This window comes from Phyllobates terribilis, unplaced genomic scaffold, assembly GCF_046119375.1.
Source record: "Phyllobates terribilis strain yellow unplaced genomic scaffold, ASM4611937v1 Scaffold_3__8_contigs__length_932513732, whole genome shotgun sequence".
In the NCBI taxonomy this organism is placed as follows: Eukaryota; Metazoa; Chordata; class Amphibia; order Anura; family Dendrobatidae; genus Phyllobates; species Phyllobates terribilis.
The window spans coordinates 484,693,768-484,715,216 of NW_027362763.1; positions in this window are offsets into that span (position 1 = coordinate 484,693,768).

Below are 21,449 nucleotides of genomic sequence, written 5' to 3' on the forward strand. Positions count from 1 at the left end.
GACTACCCGGGAGAGAAGATTTCCTCGTCTTGCTCCTGTTTTCCAGAAACCGGCTTCCCAATCAGCAACTTCTCGGGCACGCTCGCCCGAACCTATGCAGATCGACCAGACCAAGATGGTCAAGTCTCGCCAAGAAACACGCCGAGCAGAGGGGAGCTGCTTCTACTGTGGTAGTAAGAGCACCTGATCCGTTCCTGCCCGGTGAAGCCGGGAAACTCCAGTGTCTAGGACCGATCGGAGAGGTCGTCCTAGGCAAGAGTAAATCCTCTCCGTTCTTGACTTTGTCTGTCTCTATCTCCTGTGGAGAGAACCGCTTCTTTGAGATCGCCCATCTGGACTCCGGAGCCGCTGGGAATCTCATTTCCAAGTCCCTTGTACAGAAATATCAAATTCCTACCAAATCTCTGGCTGAACCATTGGCAGTCACTTCCGTGGATGGAAGACTCCTTCCGGTGACCATCTTGCTCGTTTCAGAGCCCGTAACCCTGCAGGTGGGAATGCTGCACTCAGAGAGGATCTCCTTCCATGTGCTTTTCGGACTCTCTCACCCTCTTTTGCTAGGTCTACCCTGGCTACAGAGACATGAACCCGTTCTGAACTGGCAATCCGGTGAGGTGCTCCGTTGGGGGCAGGATTGCCATAAGACCTGCCTGGTTCCGGTTCGCCCGGCTCGACCTCCATCTACTCCGACTAATTTACCCAGTCTACCGGCACCTTACTGGTCCTATGCTGATGTCTTCGACAAGAAGGAGGCAGAGACACTGCCACCTCTTAGCCATATGACTGCCCTATCGACCTGATACCTGGTGACACTCCACCCCGTGGGCGTATTTACCCATTGTCGTTGGCCGAAACCCAGGCCATGTCGGAGTACATCGAAGAAAACCTGGCTAGGGGATTCATCCGGAAATCTTCCTCCCCGGCTGGAGCCGGATTTTTCTTCGTAAAAAAGAAAGACGGTTCACTACGCCCATGTATTGATTATAGAGGTCTCAACGAGATCACTATCAAAAACAAATACCCCCTGCCGCTCATCTCTGAGCTGTTCGACCGCCTTAAAGGCACGAAGATCTTCACCAAGCTCGATCTTCATGGGGCGTATAACTTGGTCCGGATCCGCCACGGAGACGAGTGGAAGACGGCATTCAATACCCGGGACGGTCACTATGAATACCTAGTGATGCCCTTCGGCCTCTGTAATGCTCCCGCCGTCTTCCAAGAATTAGTTAACGACATCTTCCGTGACCTCTTATATTCTTGCATGGTGGTGTACCTGGACGACATCTTGGTCTTCTCTCCGGATCTTCCCACACACCGGAGGGATGTTCTTCAGGTCCTGCTTAGGCTCAGGCCGAATCACCTTTATGCAAAATTTATGAAGTGCCTCTTCGAGCAGACCTCCCTTCCGTTCCTGGGCTATATTATCTCTAAGACAGGTCTACGGATGGACCCCGAGAAGGTCTCTGCCGTCTTAAAGTGGCCCCATCTGGAGGGGTTGAAGGCAATCCAGCGATTCCTGGGCTTCGCCAACTATTACCGTCTCTTCATTCCACATTTCTCTTCCCGGATTGCTCCCATCTCTGTGCTCACCCGAAAGGGAGCAAATCCTAAGGAATGGCCGTCCGAAGCAGAGGAGGCCTTCCTTTCCTTAAAACAAGCCTTCTCTTCCGCCCCTGTGCTGCACCGTCCAGATATCAACAAACAGTTCTTTCTGGAGGTTGATGCTTCCTCTTCCGGAGCCGGAGCGGTGCTCACCCAGAAATCTCCATCCGGGAGAATGGTAACCTGCGGCTTCTTCTCCAAGCTCTTCTCCTCGTTTGAGTGCAACTACTCCATAGGAGACCGAGAACTGCTAGCCATCAAATTGGCGCTGGAGGAGGGGCGTTACCTGCTCGAGGGGACTCTGCACCTGGTGGTAATCTATACTGACCACAAAAACCTGGCTTATCTACAGAATGCCCAAAGACTCAATCCACGTCAGGCCCGGTGGTCTTTGTTCTTCACCCGCTTCAACTTTACCCTACATTACCGCCCGGCGGACAAGAACCGATCAATTGGAGGAGCCTGTGCATATCATTGATCCCTCCAAAGTGATGAATGTGGCCCCCTTGGACCTGTCTCGTCTCCCACCCGGTAAGACGTTTGTAGCAGTTACGGATCATAAGAAGGTACTTCACTGGGGTCATTCTTCCAAACTAGCCGGCCATGCTGGCCAGAAGAAAACCTTCCTGCTCATTACCTGGCATTACTGGTGGCCTACCCTGCGCCAGGATGTGGTAGACTTTGTCACGGCCTGTTCATCCTGTGCTAGCAATAAAGTTCCCAGACATCTTCCAGCCGGCCGTCTCCTGCCTCTTCCCGTACCTGCTGCCCCGTGGAAACACATTGCTATGGACTTTATTACTGATCTCCCTGTTTCTGCCGATTGTACGGTCATTTGGGTGGTCACTGACCGCTTTTCTAAAATGGCCCACTTCATCCCTCTGCCTGGTCTCCCATGTGCATCTGTGCTGGCTAAGGATTTCATACATCACATCTTTCATCTCCACGGCCTACCCCTCCACATAGTGTCTGATCGAGGGGTCCAATTCACTTCACGCTTCTGGAGAGCTACATGTAAACTGCTGGATGTCACCCTGGATTTCTAATCTGCTTACCATCCGCAGTCCAATGGCAAATTGGAACGTATCAACTAGATCCTTACCAGCTATTTCCGGCACTTTGTCAACTCTCACCATACCGATTGGTTGGATCGCCTACCATGGGCCGAGTTCTCCTACAACAACCATGAGAGCGAATCTTCTTCCAAGTCCCCGTTCTTTGTGGTCTACGGTCAACATCCCCGGATTCCGTTTCCCTCTTCCGCTGCTGTGGACAACTCTGCCGCGGAGTCTCTGGTCAGCAAATTTTCTACTATTTGGGAGGACACTAGGTCCGCACTTCTTCAATCCTCCAAGTGGATGAAGAAACATGCTGATAAGAGACATCTGGATCCGCCTCAATTCCATCCGGGAAACAAGGTTTGGCTCTCCTCCAAACATGTTCGTCTCAAAATACCCTCCTATAAGTTGGGTCCACGGTTCATCGGTCCATTTGAAGTCCTCAAGAAAATCAACCCAGTAGCCTACAAGTTAAAACTCCCGGCCACCTTACGGATTCCCAACACCTTCCACGTATCTCTCCTCAAACCAGTTGTACTTAATTATTTTTCCGACAATCCAGGTACCTCCCCAGCTCCGGTCTCCGCTGAGGACATCTATGAGGTAGAGAACATTCTGGCCACCAAGAGAGTAAGAGGAAAAACCTTTTTTCTGGTGGATTGGCAGGGGTTTGGCCCAGAGGAGAGAACTTGGGAACCCAGGGAGAACATCCACGCCCCGCTTCTCCTTAAAAAATTTCTTTTAGGCCTAAAAAGAGGGGGCATAAAGGGGGAAGCACTGTAGTATCGGTGTCTCTGCCCCCTGACAGGCAGAGACGCTGTCCCACTTACCGCCGCGCTCCCTGCCCGTCGTCCTCCGGCGCTCCTGCCTCTGTTGCTGCCGGCGCGCGCAGCTTCCCGGGCACTGTGCTTAGGTCGCGTGCGCGCACTCCCTCCCTCTTAAGGGGGCCGCGTGCGCTGTCCTAAGGAGTCCACGGCCAATGGCCGGAGGACCTCTCATATAAAAGGCACATCCTCCAAAATGGAGGTGCCCATTCAAGGTTGTAGCGTTGTGTGTTAAACTCTGCTTCAGCCCTCAGGTCCCACTGCTAGCCTGACCACAAATCCAGCCCGCCAGCCTGACTACAAGTTCTGTCCGCCAGCCTGACTACCAGTTCTGTCCGCCAGCCTGACTTCCAGTCCTGTCCACCAGCCTATCAGTCCTGTCCGCCAACTTGTCTACTCTCCAGCCCGACAGTCTGCCTACAGTCCAGTCTGCCAGTCTGTCTATGGGCCCAACCCGTCTGCTTACCTGGAAGCATCTGCCTGTTTACCTGCCGTGCCAACCCGCCTGCTTACCTGGAAGCACCTGCCTGTTACCTGCAGTGCCTACTAACCTGCCTACCTGGAGGCTCCTGCTTGTTACCTGCCATGCCTACCTGTCAGCCTACCTGGAGGCTCCTGCTTGTAATCTGCTGTGTCTGCCTGTCCCTCTAACCGGAACACCCGTCAACCTGCCTGCCGTGCTCATCTGCTGTACCGGTCAGTCCCTGCCTTCTGACCCGTGGGAGTCACCTGCTCTCATACAAGGTCGGTCCCCAGAGTAGTCGGAGTCGATTGAGCCGCCGTATGACCTTGGTCGGTCCGAGTTGATACCTAGTTACGCCCCTCTGGTCCCTCCTTGCACCGCAGCACAGAGGTTCCACCACCCGGATCCGTAACAAAGAAATTCCCGCCTACTGTGTGAATTACAATGTTTCCCCCCTCCCCTGCATGTCACTGTGCCTGGATTTGGCTGCTGCATCTGCACATGACGGGGCACTGTGACATGCAGGGGATGGGGGAAACATTGTAATTCACACAGGAGGCAGGGATTTCTTCCAGACCCAGGCTCCACAGCATCAGAAACTTGACTGAATAAATAGAAATTTCACAGCAACCAGACCTCTAATATGAGGCATGGCGTACAGATAGGAATAGATTCACATTTCTATCACCTGTATGCCTATATTAGAGGTCAGATAAGTGCAAGGGGGTGACAGATTCCCTATAAGAGAAAAATTTTAAACAGAGAATCCTTTTGGATTTTTAAATTACAGACAAGGATACCACTGAGGCTCAATATTAGGCAAGACGTTATTCTGCAATACAATTAAATATTTCTTTGACGCTTTCATATTGTATTCTTAGGTACGTAGTGGAATTGACCATTTTTTGGTCATGTTTTTGCCAACTCCCCTTTTTAAAGGTTGCACAGCATATACTGATAGAACATGATTAAGGCTTGAGAGCCGAAACATATTGGTTCTGTTCATATCCGTGGCCTGTCCTATGTATATACTCTTTTAAACAATCTAAATAAATGTGAAGTTTTATCTGCAAGACAACAGGAATCGCTGTAATTTTTTTCTCTGATCGTACAAATTTTCCTGTGTTTCACATGACAATAAGTTACACTGCAAGGCTCAATAGATCTGCCTTGTTTTGAGATGACCTTGTAAACAATCATTGCATTTGGGAAGTTTTAATTTAGTTTTAAACATAACTTTCAATAGCCCCTATTAAAAAAAACTGCCACTGACGCACCTAGGGGATGGGGACGACTCGGCGCCCGGGCCTTGCTGTTAGTTTTGGGGGATGCCGCGGTGGCCGGCTCCCGAGGCCGTACCCTGGGGTCACTCTTAAAAACAAGGGAATAATGGGGGGAAAGGTGTATGGGATAGGAAAAGTTTGTGACGCCACTCGTCGTGTCTGGTGAAGATCACCAGCGCTGCTGCAGTCCTCTGAGGCCGGTGGTCAGGCAGCTTAGTTGGTGCGGCTCCCCACAGGTGGAGCAAGGCCTCAGGGCAGCGTAGAAGAGGGGATGCAGGACAGAGGGGACCCAGCCGGGTCAGAGGAAGAATAGGCACACACACGACAGTTCACTTCAGTACCTTTACTGGTGGTGTTTCAGGCACGATCCAGGGCACTGTAGGGTGAAGGGTGCATTTCAGGACTCTCCCCAGTGAGCGGGTGTGGGGCCTCCTGTTTCTTGCCTTTTCCTAGTAAGTTTATGACCTGCCTGGAGCTAGGCCTAACTTGGTCTCTGTCTTGCACCGGCTGACCTGGTGGTAGGGCCTTCTGTTGGAGTTCACACTCCCTGGAATTTCAGGCCTCAGTGACTCCTGACCCTGGTATATCAGTCAGCTTTTGGTGTTCCTGGGACATATAGTTCGCCAGGGGTTCCGGTGGTTTCTGCTGGTCCTAGAGATCCTTGCAGACACGGACCCGGTATCCGGTATATGGTCTTGGGGTGAGCTGGCTAAGCTCTTCTGCCCCCTATGTAGCTCACTACTCCACTTGCCTTTGGCCGCTCGGGGCCCTCACTAGGCTTCACTCTGGCAGTAGGCCTCGCTCCTCTTCACTGCTGTTATGGCGTCGGCACGCCTTAGGCTCACTAACCTGAGCTCTCTGAGTCTGGACTGTGCTCCACTGCAGGATAGCTTCTGCAGGAGCTCCTCTTAACAGGCTTCCTTCTACAGACTGGATTCTCACAGAGTGGAACTAGCTCTGTCCCCAGAGAAAACTGTTCTCCAGACTGCTTACAGACTTGACTGACTGACTGCCTAGCTCCACCTTCCCTTTTTATATCCCTATCCGGGCTCCCTCTGCTGGTCTGAGGTGGAAGGTGGAGGTGTGTGAATGTTACGAGGGCCTCTTGTGGAGGAATCCGTCCATGCACCCCTCTAGGATCTGTGGCACTAATGCGCAGCAGGGCGCCACACCAACCAATGACGTTCCAGATGTGCTTGATGGAAGACAAAACCGGAGATGCAGTAGGCCTTGTTGGTCTGTTTAGACCATGCAGGCCACTCACAGCAGCATAAGCAACATGCAGCCCTGACATTGTGTTGAAAAATGACTCTTGAGACACTTTGTAGAAATGGCCGTACCACTGATCCCATGACCAAATCATTGTAACCCAAGTTGTTAGTGTACAGTACCTGTGATAAAGACTAAAAGGGTCTGGCTATCGTGCTATATGCCACCTCACGCCATAATTCTGAGAATAAGGGCTCATTCACACTGGCGAGTAGCATCTGATGATTCTTTCATGCAAGAGAATCGGATGCTATATGCAAATGACCATCAGCTCAAACTCTACTTCGAGCGTGAGCCGAGTGTCACTTAACTGTGATCTGATTCTCTCGCATGCAAGAATCTGATCACATGTGTGGAGAAGATGGAGAACTTAATTTCTCTATCTTCTTCATTGTGTGAGTTGGCGTATATCAGACTGCACACGGATGACATCCGAGTGCAGTCCGATGTTTTGCACACATCCATAGACTTGTATGGGTGCGCACTGTCTGATATATGCTACCAATAGCAGCATGCTGCGATTTTTTTCTCACTCGACATGAGAAAATAGACGCTAGTTGGTACTGCTCCATAGTATAACATTAGAGCGAGTGCTATCTGATGAAATATCGCATAGCACTCGTCCGAAATATACGCTGGCTACTTGCCAGTGTGAGCAAGCCCTAAGACCGGTGTGATATTCCCTCACGTGATAGTCCCTTCATGTTGCTGCCCACGTTGTCTCCAGACCAATCTACGCCCTATTATTGTGTGCAAGACAAAAGAGAGACTCAATAAAATGAAGGCGAACTCCCATGGTAACTATAGGGCACGTTACCTTTATTCAGGACTATGAATTTCCTTCATCAGGGCACCTTATTAAGGTTACAAACCTTATAAACATGTATATGAGCATGCCTATTAAGGGTCAAGATTTAAAAATCCAGTTTAAAAACATCAAAAATACTATAGGGTGGTCTGTAAACTCAAGATGGCATGAACAACGTCGCATGAAATGTGCAGTCAGAAGAGTCATCCCACAAGACTCCAGTCACTTTATAGCCTTGCTTGCATTGCCAGGTGACCATGGTCATGCGGGGCGACTTTTCTGACAGCGATATTTGTGCACTAGTGTACATTCTCTTGTGAGACTATGCCGCGTCACTTGCTGTTGGCATGAATCTCGCCTCACCTCCATCCCGCCTTACCTGTTTGATTATGGCCATTGCAGCTATGCACTCTTACCCACAACTGTAAGTGATCCATGACCTCATTCACATGTTTTTTTTCTGCCCCCCCAGCACATAATGTGACTCCTTAGCTCTGTTCATTGAATGCTTGCTTTTATATTATTGCTATTTAATTCCATAGATAATTGTAATTTGCATGATATGGGTTTATTGTTTTATTATCTTGCATGTTGTCAGATGACATGTCACATGTCCGTTCTCTTTAGCAATTTATTAATTGTTTATTTTCATATTTACATTGATTTTGTTTATTTTTTTTGTTTTAAACATTCTACATTCCTTAACAATCAAATTGCAACACCAAGATGGAAAAGTCATGGAGTTTTGAAAATCTCTGGATTGATAGACATGTTAGTGATATGCAAATTCTGAAAAATGGAAACAAAAATGTCTAAACTTCTCCATTTATTCATACACAGAAATAGAGGCACTTGCGCACTTTGGCTGTTTTTAATGGAGTTATTAGTGCTGGTTTGAAGAGTGTTTTGCCATGCTGAATGCACTTGGGAAAGCATATCATCAAGATTCGCTGCTTGCAGCTCCTTTTGCAATAGCCAGCCAATTATGTCCCAGATGTGCTCGATGGGAGACAATTCTGGAAATGCAGCAGGTTATGGTAGCATTTTAAGGCCACACAGGCTGTTCACAGTAGCATGAGCCACATTTGGCCTGGTGTTGTTGTGTTGAAAAAGGCTCCTAGGACACTTAGAAGAAATGGTCAAACCACTAATTCCACAACCAAATCAATGTGGTATATTACTGTATTTTTATATTGGATGTTTAACAGTGAACAGTCTTCAATACATGTACAGTATATAAGCTTTGTATCCTTAACAAGCTGTTATTGGACCTGAAGCGGTCTGTTTCAGAAACACATAGTCCAGTATAAATGTATCTTCTCCATTATTTTATTGGCAGCACACTCAGTTTTAATCAGTTGTAGAATGGATCCTACACAGATTGAGCCTGGACTCAGGGAGAAGCCATGAATATACAGGTGAGCTCAAAAATGTACATACCCCGGCAGAATTTTTGCTTTCTTTGCCTGGTTTCAGAGAATATGAATGATAACAAAAAATCTTTTTCTCCACTCATGGTTATTGGTTGGGTGAAGCCATTTATTGTCAAACTACTGTGTTTTCTCTTTTTAAATCTTAATGACAACCAAAAACATCCAAATGACCCTGATCAAAAGTTCACATACCCTGGTGATTTTGGCCTGATAACATGCTCAGAATTTGACACAAATGGGTTTGAATGGCTACTAAAGGTAACATCCTCACCTGTGACCTGTTTACTTGTAATCAGTGTGTGTGCATAAAAGCTGAGTGAGTTTTTGGGTTCCAGACAGACTCTTGCTCTTTCATCCAGCCACTGACGTTTCTGAATTGTGAGTCATGGAGAAAGCAAAAGAATTATCAATGGATCTACGGGAAAAGGTAGTTGAACTGTATAACACAGGAAAGGGATACAAAAAGATATCCAAGGAATTAATAATGCCAGTCAGCAGCGTTCAAACTGTGATTAACAAATGGAAAATCAGGGGCTCTGTAAAAAACAAACCACGGTCAGATAGACCAACAAAAATTCCAGCCACAACTGCCTGGAAAATTGTTCAGGATGCAAAGAAAAACCCACAAATAACATCAGCTGAAATTCAGGACTCTTTGAAAACTAGCGGTGTTGCTGTTTCAAGCTGCACAATAAGGAGGTACTTGAAGAAAAATGGGCTCCATGGTCGACTCACCAGAAGAAAGTCATTACTGCGCAAATGCCACAAAGTATCTCGCCTTCAATGCGCCAAACAGCACAGAGACAAGCCTCAAAACTTCTGGAACAAGGTAATTTGGAGTGATGAGACCAAAATTGAACTTTTTGGCCACAACCATGAACGTTACATTTGGAGAGAGGTCAGCAAGGCCTATGATGAAAGGAACACCATTCATACAGTAAAGCATGTAGGTGGATCACTGATGTTTTGGGGATGTGTGAGCTACAAAGGCATAGGAAACTTGGTGAAAGTTGAAGGAAAGATGAATGCAGCACGTTATCAGCAAATACTGGAGACAAATTTGCATTCATCAGCCCATAAGCTGAGCATGGGGCGTACTTGGACTTTCCAACATGACAACGATCCAAAACACAAGGCCAAGTCGACCTTTCATTGGCTACAGCAGAACAAAGTGAAGGTTCTGGTGTGGCCATCTCAGTCTCCTGACCTCAATATCATTGAGCCACTCTGGGGAGATCTCAAGCATGCAGTTCATGCTAGAGAGCCCAGGAATTTACAGGAACTGGAGGCTTTTTGCCAAGAAGAATGGGCAGCTTTACCATCTGAGAAAATAAAGAACCTCATCCACAACTGCCACAAAAGACTTCAAGCTGTCACTGATGTTAAAGGGGGCAATACACGGTATTAAGAACTGGGGTATGTGAACTTTTGATCAGGGTAATTTGGATGTTTTTGGATGTCATTAAAATTTAAAAAGAGAAAACACAGTAGTTTGACAATAAAGGGCTTCAACGAACCAATAAGCATGAGTGGAGAACAAGTTTTTTAGTTATCATTTATATTCTCTAAACAAGGCCAAGAAATCAAAAATTCTGCTGGGGTATGTAAACTTTTAAGCACAACTGTATATACAAGCTATAAAGCAGCGGCTTGCGGCATTACTGTAATGGTCCAGGGTGTGTTTTGGCTGACCATATACCACCCCCTCAGGTGACTGATCACATGACTGTGACATCAGCACAGGTCTTGTGCACACAGAAGGCCTGATCACATGACTGTGACCTCAGCACTGGTCCTGTGTGCACTGGAAGATATATAAACCCTGGTAGTTTTGAAACAGGTGTGAAAGGCGTGAGGCCTGTTCCCTATGTGGGACACCGTTAGAGTGTGAGGCCTAGTGAAGCCTGGTGAAGCCTGAAAGGCAGAGGCTGGATCCTTGTGTGTAAGAGATGCCAGTAGCCTTGGAGGGCAAGAGGTTGGAAGGCAATAGTCCTGGAAGGCAGAGGCTGGATGTTATGTGTGAAAACCTACCAGTAGCCTTTGAAGGTACGAGGCCTGGAGGCCCCATCTGGGAAGCCATGGAGCCAGCGCGGTGGCAGAACCAAACTGACTGAAGCAGCTAAAACCCGGCAAAGGTAAAAACACTGTTTGATGTGGAAATTTATATTGTTGCCTTGCTGAAGGCTGTATCTGGAGCCAAGTGGACATATCTGTCACTGGAAAGGCTCTTGGACATTATATGTGTAATATGTCGGCGAGCCACTGAGATGGACTCGGTTTTAAGCAGTTATGAAGTGTAATAAACTGCTGGATTGTGAAATACCGGAAAGTCGTCTCATGTGTGCTTTAATTGACCCGGTGAAGCGAGTGTCCCCCAGCATGATGACTAGCGCTGCCTTACAAAGCTTATTGCCCATGGCAAATACCATTTTATTGAACGCTACACATCATCTTTATTGGGTATCATGGCTCTGTCTAACAATTACTGCATGTGATATACATCTAGAACAATGTTTTAGTGATGGCAGGACCTGTAGTCAGTCAAGCCATATACAGGAGTAAGAGAGACACATACTCATTTCTATAAATGTTTCCTTACTTTTTATCTATCAAGTATTAGAAAATCTAATTCTATCTCATTCTATCTCTGATTGAGATATGCCAACAAGGTGATATTATATCAACAATTTGAAAATGCACTACTACGCAATCACATCCGATGAGAATTGATGCTCTATCCCTAGCAACTACCGTATGTTGTTTGTCTAATAATATAAATATTCAATTTATTTAAAAAGTACAGTCAGGAAATCCAGATTTGTAAGATTAGGAAGTAGGCATCAATTGTAGTTAAACCCCTACCATCTCTTAATTCTTTGTAATTTTGGAGTTCTTTTATTTTAATAAGCATTACTAAGTTATGTTTTATACTACATGAAAAACTCCACAAATGCAAGGGCAAATGAAACACGCATATCAGAGAGTGAGACAACCAATATATTGACAATACTGTGAAAAATGCATAATTAGTGTCTGGAAGACATGGGTTAGTATCAGAAAATCTGTCCATATCTCTCTATACAAGCAAGGCTTTAAACAGAAACATATATAACAGGTCATCACTATTGCTGAAAGCTTTGTTACTCAATTTTCACCTCATTGGCAATGGAAATATTGTCATTAACATCCACTAAGTTTCTTCCACATCATTCACTATTTATGATAAGAAAAACAAATAACATTGACAGTGTGTGATCTCAGATACAATCCTGTCTGCCTTGCAAAACTAGGAGTGAACAGTTCAACACCCAAAATACGTAAATCCTTTTCCTTGTATTTTAAAACAATAGCAGAATACTATAAATACAATCAATATTCATGAATTGGATTTTGTTGGGCTAGTTTTTTTAAGGTATACTTTCTAAAGTGGCCTATTTTTGTCACATTTCAAAGGACCAGGGAGTGTGTAAAGCACAAAAAGATATTTTCTTGAATTTGGTTAGATTAAAAACCCTGAATAGTGCCTGGCCCTGAATAGTGCCTGGCCCTGAATAGTGCCTGGTTGCTTTGAGTTTTGAGGTGTTTTGCTGGTGGAACAGGGAGCCTGTTAACTCCGACTCTACTATTTATCCTGTGCATCTTAGTTTCAGCACAGCAGGTGTGATGACATTACATAATGCCTGCTGTGGAGAGCCTCAGTCCACATGCTGCATAAACCAGAGCAGCACATCAGAGCAATGGAGCTGGGTTAATAGTAGTGGGGGGTTGGGAGGGGTATGTAGGTCATCATACTTTGTGGTGGGGCTGTGGGGGGCATCATACAGTGTGGGGTGGGCTGTGGAAGGCAACATGCTGTGTTTGGGGCTATTATACTGTGTGTTTGCTGTGGGGTTCATCACTTGTGTGGTGGGGTTGTGGTTCCCATTATAATTTGTAGGGTACTGTGGGAGCATAATACTGTATGAATGTAAAGTGGGGACATCATACTGTGTGGGGGGTTGTGGCAGCTATCAAACAATGTGAAGGGGCTGTGGGGACAATATAACTGTTTTGGAAGGTTTGTTTGCTGCTATACTCTTTGGGGACTGTAGGCCATCATACTGTGTGGGGAGACATCATTTCTGGGGGGCCAAGGGGACCCATCACACTGTATGTGGACTGTTATGAGTGATTGTAGTGTATGAAGGGGCTGTGGGGTCATCATACTGTGTGTGGCACTGTGGGAGGATCATACCACAATTTGTTGGGGGCATTATACTGTGGACGGATTAGTGACATTATACTGTGGAGAATCATTGTGGGAGCATCATTCAGTGTTGGGTGTCACAGTGGGGTCCTCATAATGTGTTTGTGGAGCTGTGAGGCCATCATACTGTTGGGTGGTGAGAGGTAGCATCATATATTGTAGGAGGCAGGGGTAGATTAAGAGTAGCAAGGGCCTCGGGCTGTTTAGAAGGCGCGGCCCCCCCCCCCCACACACCTGATATATCACATGTCACATGATCCCCTGTGATAGATCATGTGATAGTTCACGTGAAATTAATTTGGCACAATATTAATATATTAATTTTAATATTTTTTTAGGCTGTGTGCCCACTATGCATTTTTAAAGCGTTTCCGCAGCGGCAATTCCCCTGCAGAAACGCTTAAAAAATGCTTGGTAGAAGGTCTGCCATGTTCCCCAATGATAATCCGCATGTGCTGTGCACATGCTGCAGAAATTTCCGATGCGGATTATCATTGCGGAAAAATCCTCAGCACTACCAATTATTTTGCGGACGCGCAGCGTTTTCACCGCCATTGACTTGCATTGGAACGCATGGAATCCGCATCACTGCATCTGTACATGCGGATTCCATGTGTTTCAATGTGCGGTTGGTACCAGGGTCTGGAGAAGAGGAGACTCTCCTCCGGATCCGGGTACCATAGAACTTGTAAAAAAAAGAATAAAATAAAAAATAAATATTATACTTACTTCCTGATGGCCCCCGGTGTCTTTATCCGATGCTTCCTGGCTTGCCGGCAGTTCGCGGTAGACTAAAGGACCTGTGGTGACATCATTTAGTCATGTGACGGGTCACGCGACCGCTGACGTCGGCAGGCCATCAGAAGGTAAGTATATATTTATTTTTTATTTTTTTACCATTCTTTAAGGTCACAGTATAAAAATCCATGCCGGTTGCATGGATTTATATACTGTGACCAAGTTGTCAAGTACTTTTCCAAGTGATGCTAAAATGCATCACATCCGCTTGTCCCTGGCAGGAAAAACGCATGTACAATCCGCATGCCAGGGAGCTGCAGAAACGCTCAGGAAAAAATCCGGAGCATTTCTGCATCGTGGGCACATAATTGTATGGCTTAATATTGAGCACACGTAGCCATCTATACACAGCAGGAGGCCGCACGTAGCCATCTATACACAGCAGTAGGCCGCACGTAGCCATCTATACACAGCAGGAGGCTACATGTAGCCTTCTATACACAGTGGGAGGCTGCATGGTGCCATCTATACACAGCAGGAGGCCACATGTAGTCTTCTATACACAGCGGAAGGCCGCACGGTGCCATCTATACACAGCAGGAGGCCGCACGTACCCATCTATACACAGCAGGAGGCCACATGTAGCCATCTATACACAGCGGGAGGCCACGCGTAGCCATCTATACACAGCAGGAGGCCGCACGGTGCCATCTATACACAGCGGGAGGCCACACATAGTCTTCTATACACAGTGGGAGGCCGCACGTAGCCATCTATACACAGGGGGAGGCTGCACGTAGCCATCCATTTGAAACACAAAAATACGTATAAACAGACATCACACAATGATATCTGCCTACACATACACACACACTCAATCACTCACACACACTCTCACACACACACTCACACACACACACTCACCATCCCCCGGCTCGGCTCCAGTCCTCCAGCTCCTCTCCAGTGCAGCAGTGCAGCGCGCACTGCGTGACGTCACACTAGCAGACACGGCCGCACACAGGGCCGTGTCTCCTAGCTGTGACGCGGCCGGGCCAGCAAACAGGGAAGTTAACAGGTGCAGTGCTGGCCCAGCCGAAGAAGAAGTAGCGGCCGTGCGCCGCTGCTGGGGGAGTGGTCCGGGGGCCCCCCCGCCTCTGACTGCCGGTATGTGTCGTGGCGCCGCACATATTATAATGACGGCAATCTGGCCATGGACCCCGGGCCCCCTGGAGCCCCGGGGTCCCGGGCGGTAGCCCAGTTTCCCCTTATTATAATCCGCCTATGGTAGGAGGCTTCAGTACCATAATACTGTGTGAGGGCACTGTGGGGGTACCATGGCACCATGTTACATAGGGGGCTATGGGAGTCATCATAAAGTGTAAGAGAATTGTGTTATAATTATGCTGTGTATGAGAGGCTGATGGTACATCATACTGTGGGGGCAATATAACTACTTTTGGGCCATCGTACTATGTGAGGTCATCATACTATGTGGGGAGGCTATGGAGTGTTCCAACAGGACAATGACCCAAAGCATACTTCGAAATTGATGAAGATATGGTTTAATGACAATGAAGTAGAAGTGTTGGATTGGTCCCCACAGTCCCCAGACCTCAATCCGATTGAACACTTGTGGGTAGAGTTGAAGAAAAAGCTGTATACATACCCAAGTGAGTCAACCAGTATGCACTAACTTTGGGAATGTGTAGAAGAGAACCGGGATCAGATTTCGGTTGAGACATGTTTGAATCTGATCAAGAGCATGCCCAGAAGGATACAGGCAGTATTGAAAGCCAAAGTTGAATTTACGAAATACTATGAAAATAATAAAAAATTAAAATTTCGATTTTTAGGAGCAAAACCGTAACAATGCAGTGACATGACAAGAATTTGCATAACTAATCATATGTTAACCCCTTTCTGATATGGGGCGTAAAAATACATACCTGCACCCTGGGCCTTATTGACCAAGTATGTATTATTACGCCCCAACGATCGCACCCGCACCGCTCCCGGCACATTAACCCCTAAAATGCTGCGATCAAAGCCTATCGCAGCATTTCCAGGGCAGGCAGAGGTAAGAGTGCCCCTCTTACCTTGGATAGGAGACCCCGTGCTGTGAGCACGGGGTCCCGACCGTTGCCATGGTGACCCGATGTCGTCATGATGACATCCGGGTCATAAGGTATCAGAAAGTTAGATAGATCATGCACAGTGCACAATCTAGCTAACCTGTGCCTGTGCAGAGCTGATAGCCTGCATAGCATAAGGATGCTGCTGCATCCCTATGCTATTAAAGCGATCAGCCTGTAAAAAATGAAAGTCTCATAGTGAGACAAAGTATAAAAGTAAAAGAAAGTGTCAGAAAGTGAAAAAAAAATTGTAGAAATATAAAAAAAAAATTAAAAATAATCCAAAAAAACTAAAAATGTACTGTACCCATAAATAAATATTATTAATTAAAAAAAAAACAATAAAAGTACACATATTTGGTATCGCCGCGTCCGGAACGACCTGACCTATAAAACTGACCCCTTTAGTGAACACGGTAAAAAATAAAATAGAAAACGAAGCAAAAAACGATGCTTTATCATCATACTGCCAAATAAAAAATAGAATAAAATGCGATCAAAAAGATGAATGTAAATAAAAATGGTACCGCTGAAAATTTAATCTTGTCCCGCAAAAAACAAGCCACCATACAGCTCCATCAGTTGAAAAATAAAAAAGTTATAGCTCTTAGAATAAAGCACCCTTCTATCACTCTCGCACCCCTGCAATATATCCTAAACTCTGCTGCCCGACTAATCCACCTGTACCCCCGCTATTCCCCGGCCTCTCCTCTCTGTCAATCCCTTCACTGGCTCCCTATTGCCCAGAGACTCCAGTTCAAAACCCTAACCATGGCATATAAAGCCATCCACAACCTGTCTCCTCCATACATCTGTGACCTAGTCTCCCGGTACATACCCGCATGCAACCTCCGATCCTCACAAGATATCCTGCTCTACTCCCCTCTTATCTCCTCTTCCCACAATCGCATACAAGATTTCTCCCATGCATTCCCCCATTGTGAGCCCTCATGGGCAGGGTCCTCTCTCCTCCTGTACCAGTCGATGACTCATTTTTGTTCAAATTATTGTACTTGTTGTTTGCTATGTATACCCCTTTTAAACATGTAAAGCGCCATGGAATTAATAGCGCTATAATAATAATAATAGTTATTTTTTGTTTATTCTGCCTCCCAAAAATCGGAATAGAAAGCGATCAAAAAATGTCATTTGCCCAAAAATGGTACCAATAAAAATGTCAACTTGTCCCACAAAAAACAAGCCCTTACATGACTGTGTCAGCCGAAATATGTAAAAATTATTGCAAAAACTATTCTTTGCAAAAAAAGCATCTTTTAGTGTGTGACAGCTGCCAAACATAGAAAACCGATATGAATCTGGTATCACTGTAATCGCACCAACTCGAAGAATAAAGTCATCTAATCACTTATGCCGCATGAGGAACAGCGTAAAAAATAAACTCTAGGGTTAGGGTTGTGTTAGGGTTGTGCTATGGTTAGGGTTGTGCTAGGGTTGTATTACGATTGAGGTTAGGGTTATGTTGGGGTTGGGATTTTTTCAAATGTAAAGAAAAAAAAATGATGACGATATGGCAACTAGTGTTGAGCGCAAGTGCTCGCTTCTTGAGTTTGCATCGGGTGCTCGGGTATGCACCAAGTATCGTGGGTGCTCGAGTGACATACTCGAGTCTCAGCCCCATATGTTTCACGGCTGTTATACAGCCAAAAAAAACCTCACGGGGATTGCCTGCCATGCCAGGGACTTGAGAACCCGCGATACATGGTGCATACCCGAGTATCCGATGCAAACTCAAGTAACGAGCACTTGCGCTCAAGACTAATGACCACTTATTCAATATGATGAACTAATGTTATTAAATTCTGTGTCGTACCTCTGGGTTCAAAATGTTCACTATACCCCTTGATGAAATCCTTGAGGCATCTAGTTATCAAAAGGGATCACTTGTGGGGGGTTTCCACTGTTTAGGTGCATCAGGGGCTCTCCAAACGAGACATGGCATCTGCTCTCGATTCCAGCCAATTTTGCTTTCAAAAAGTCACACAGTGCTCCTTCCCTTCTGAACCCTGCCGTGCGCCCAAATAGTGTATTTTCCCCACATATGGAGTAACTGCGTACTCAGGAGAAATTGCACAATAGTTTTTTGGGGTCCATTTTCTCCTCTTACCCTTGTGAAAATAAAAAATTTGGGGCTAAAAGATATTTTTGTGGAAAAAGTTAGATTTTTTTATTTTCACGGCTCTACATTATAAACTTCTGTGAAGCACCTGGGGGTTCAGGATGCTCACCACACATCTAGAGAAGTTCCTTGAGGGGTCTAGTTTCCAAAATGGTGTCAGTTGTGGGCAGTTTCAACTGTATAGGCACATCAGGGGCTCTCCAAACGTGACATGACGTCCGCTAATTATTCAAGCAAATTTTACATTCTAAAAGTCAAATGGCACTCCTTTACTTCCGAACCCTGCCGTGCATCAAAACAGTGCTTTCCCCCCACATATGGGGTATCAGCTTACTCAGGAGAAAAAGTACAACAAATGGCATGGTGCAATTTCTCCTGTTACCCTTATGAAAATGCAAAATTGGGGGTTAAAAAACATTTTTGTGGGAAAAATGTGAACATTTTATATTTACGGCTCAATGTTATAAACTTCTTTGAAGCACCTGGGGGTTCCAGGTGCTCACTACACATCTAGATAAATTCCGTAAGGGGTCTAGTTTCCTAAATAGTGTCACTTGTGGGGGGTTTCCACTGTTTAGGCACATCAAGGGCTCTCCAATAGTGACATGGCGTCCGCTAATTATTCAAGCAAATTTTACATTCAAAAAGTCAAATGGCGCTCCTTCCCTTCCGAACCCTGCCGTGCGCCCAAACAGTGGTTTTCCCCCCACATATCAGGTATCGGCTTTCTCAGGAGAAATTGCACAACAAATTTGTGGTCCATTTTTTCCTGTTACCCTTGTGAAAATAAAAAAAATTGAGTCTAAAGTAACATTTTAGTGAAAAAAAGTTAAATTTTCATTGTTTTTTTCCACATTCCAAAAATTCCTGTGATGCACCAGAAGGGTTAATAAACCTCTTGAATGTAGTTTTGAGCACCTTGAGGGGTGCAGTTTTTAGAATGGTGTCACTTTTTGGTATTTTCTGTAATGAAGGCCCCCTCAAAGTCACTTCAAATGTGATGTGGTCCCTAAAAAAATGTTTTTGTACATTTTGTCGGAAAAATGAGAAATCGCTGATCCCTTATAACTTCCTAACAAAAAAAATGTTGGTTCCAAAATTGTGCTGATGTAAAGTAGACATGTGGGAAATGTTATTTATTAACTATTTTGTGTGACATATCTCTCTGATTTAAGGGCATGAAAATTCAAAGTTTGAAAACTGCAAAATTTTCCAAATTTTCACCAAATTTTCAATTTTTTCACAAAGTAATGCAAGTCATATCAAAGAAATTTTATCACTATCATGAAGTACAATATGTTACAAAAAAACGATCTCAGAATCAGGGGGATCCATTGAAGCATTCCAGAGTTATTACCTCATAAAGTGACAGTGGTCAGAATTGTAAAAATTGGCCCTGTCATTAACGTGCAAACCACCTTCGGGGATAAAAGGGTTAAATAGTTGCAAGTCAAATTTATGTATGAGACAGCCAAGATGATTGTCTATAAAATGATGGTAGTCTCATGTTCGAAGCAGTAGGGATCACCGTGGGAGCATTATGCTGTGATTGCATCATAATGTGTGGAAGAGACTGAGGGGGCATTATACTTTGTTGTGGTCACTGTTTGGGCCCTATAATATATGTGGAGGAAATATAGGGGTATCATACTGTGTGTGGGGGGAAATATGGGGGAATTATATTGTTTGGTGGGCACTGTAGGAGCATCATACTGTGTTGGAAGTGTTTTTTTTTTTTAAATCACTTTGCACTTTACTAGCACATTGTCACTTTCACTCTTTTGCATGAGTAGTGCTTCCCTAAAATGCTAAAACATACTCCCCTGATGAAATCTCCGTGAGGAGAAAGAAACGCGTTTGGAGGGATTTTTTGTGGGATATGTTGGAAGGTACACTTGGGTACTGCCCTTTTTAGGGCGGGAGCCAACACCAGGGGCCCGACAAGGTTGTTTTTTTAGTCCTTAAGGCTGCGTGCCCACGTTGCGGATTACAAGCGTTTTTGATGCGGAATTTTCGCAGCGGAAACGCTTGTAAAACGCTTTGTAATCCGCACCCCATGGTCCCCAAGGGGATTCCGCAAGTTCTATGCCCACGTTGTGGATTTTTCCGCAGCGTTTATGCTGAGTTCAAAAATCCGCAGCATGTTCATTAATTTTGCGTTTCCGCAAGCGTAATTGCCTTTTGCAATGCATTAAAAAACGCAAGGCAATTCCGCATGTGGAAATTGCGCGATAAACGCGTGCGGAATTCCGCATGCGTTTTTACTTGCAGAAATGAGGCAGAAATTTTCTGCTTCATTTCCGCAACATGGGCACATAGCCTAAGAAAAGACCTACTAGGATGAACGGAGAACCCTGAACGGTGTCCACATGCAAAAAATGGGTGAGATCCACAAATTTTCTTTCTATTGAGCATGAAAGCACTGTAGATTATGATTTAAGTTTGTTAACAATCAAGACTGTATGTGTATAACTTAATTACCGTAACTTACTGGATTGGTCATACTTGTGTCCTGAGGTTAATAGGGGTAATGAGAAAGCTGGTATCGAATATCTAGGATAGAAATTTTATATATAAAAATTATTAAAGGTTATATTTTAAGAGATACCTCTTTGCTGTTATGTATTGTGGATACTGAGGTAATTCCTGCCACAAGTTAAGCAGGTGATAGCTAATTAGTTTTACTGAATATAACATAGAAAGTTTTTTTTTTTTCGGTGTGTCGGTTCGGTAATGACATTAGCAGTTATATAGTTATCCTAACTTTACATTATACAAAATAGAAAACTTTTTTTTTCGTTTTAAATGGTGTCACCATTTTCTGAGAGCCATACTTTCTTTATTTTTCATCCATGGAGGTGTTGTAACTGTGAAGTCTAGTTTTGATTCTTTTTTTTGTTTACATTTTATTAAACTTTTTTAAAATTTTTAAGCCTCAGAACATATTTCTATTGGTTTACATGTTACATTGTTATTATAGCAGTAATGCAATTTAAACTACTCCTTAAATTAATTTTTCTCATATACAGCAGAGATTTTCTGCATCTTTTTTGCTTGCTTTTGCATTTCAAAGCTTTAGACAGTGAGCACATTCACTTCAATAGGCGAATTTTGTTTACAAATTGTTTTAAACATGGTCACATCTATGTTTACATTTTCTTTTTTTCTTTTCTCCACTACCTCGTCAAAAGTGTCAAGATTGCAGCCAACATCAGAGCTTGCCTTTCTGATAAGCTTATTTAGCTTTTTAGCATAAGACACCCGCACACTACTTCCCCAACATATGATTGCAAAAAAGATGGCACTTGCCACTACGGACTGGTAGAACATTTCGAACATTTTGCTGCACACATTTATGATGAAACAGCTTCTTATCTTAATCAGCCAGACGTCTAGATTTGTTAAGCCAACAGAAGTACACTATTGTGTTTGTGTTGACTTTTGAATGTATGTTTT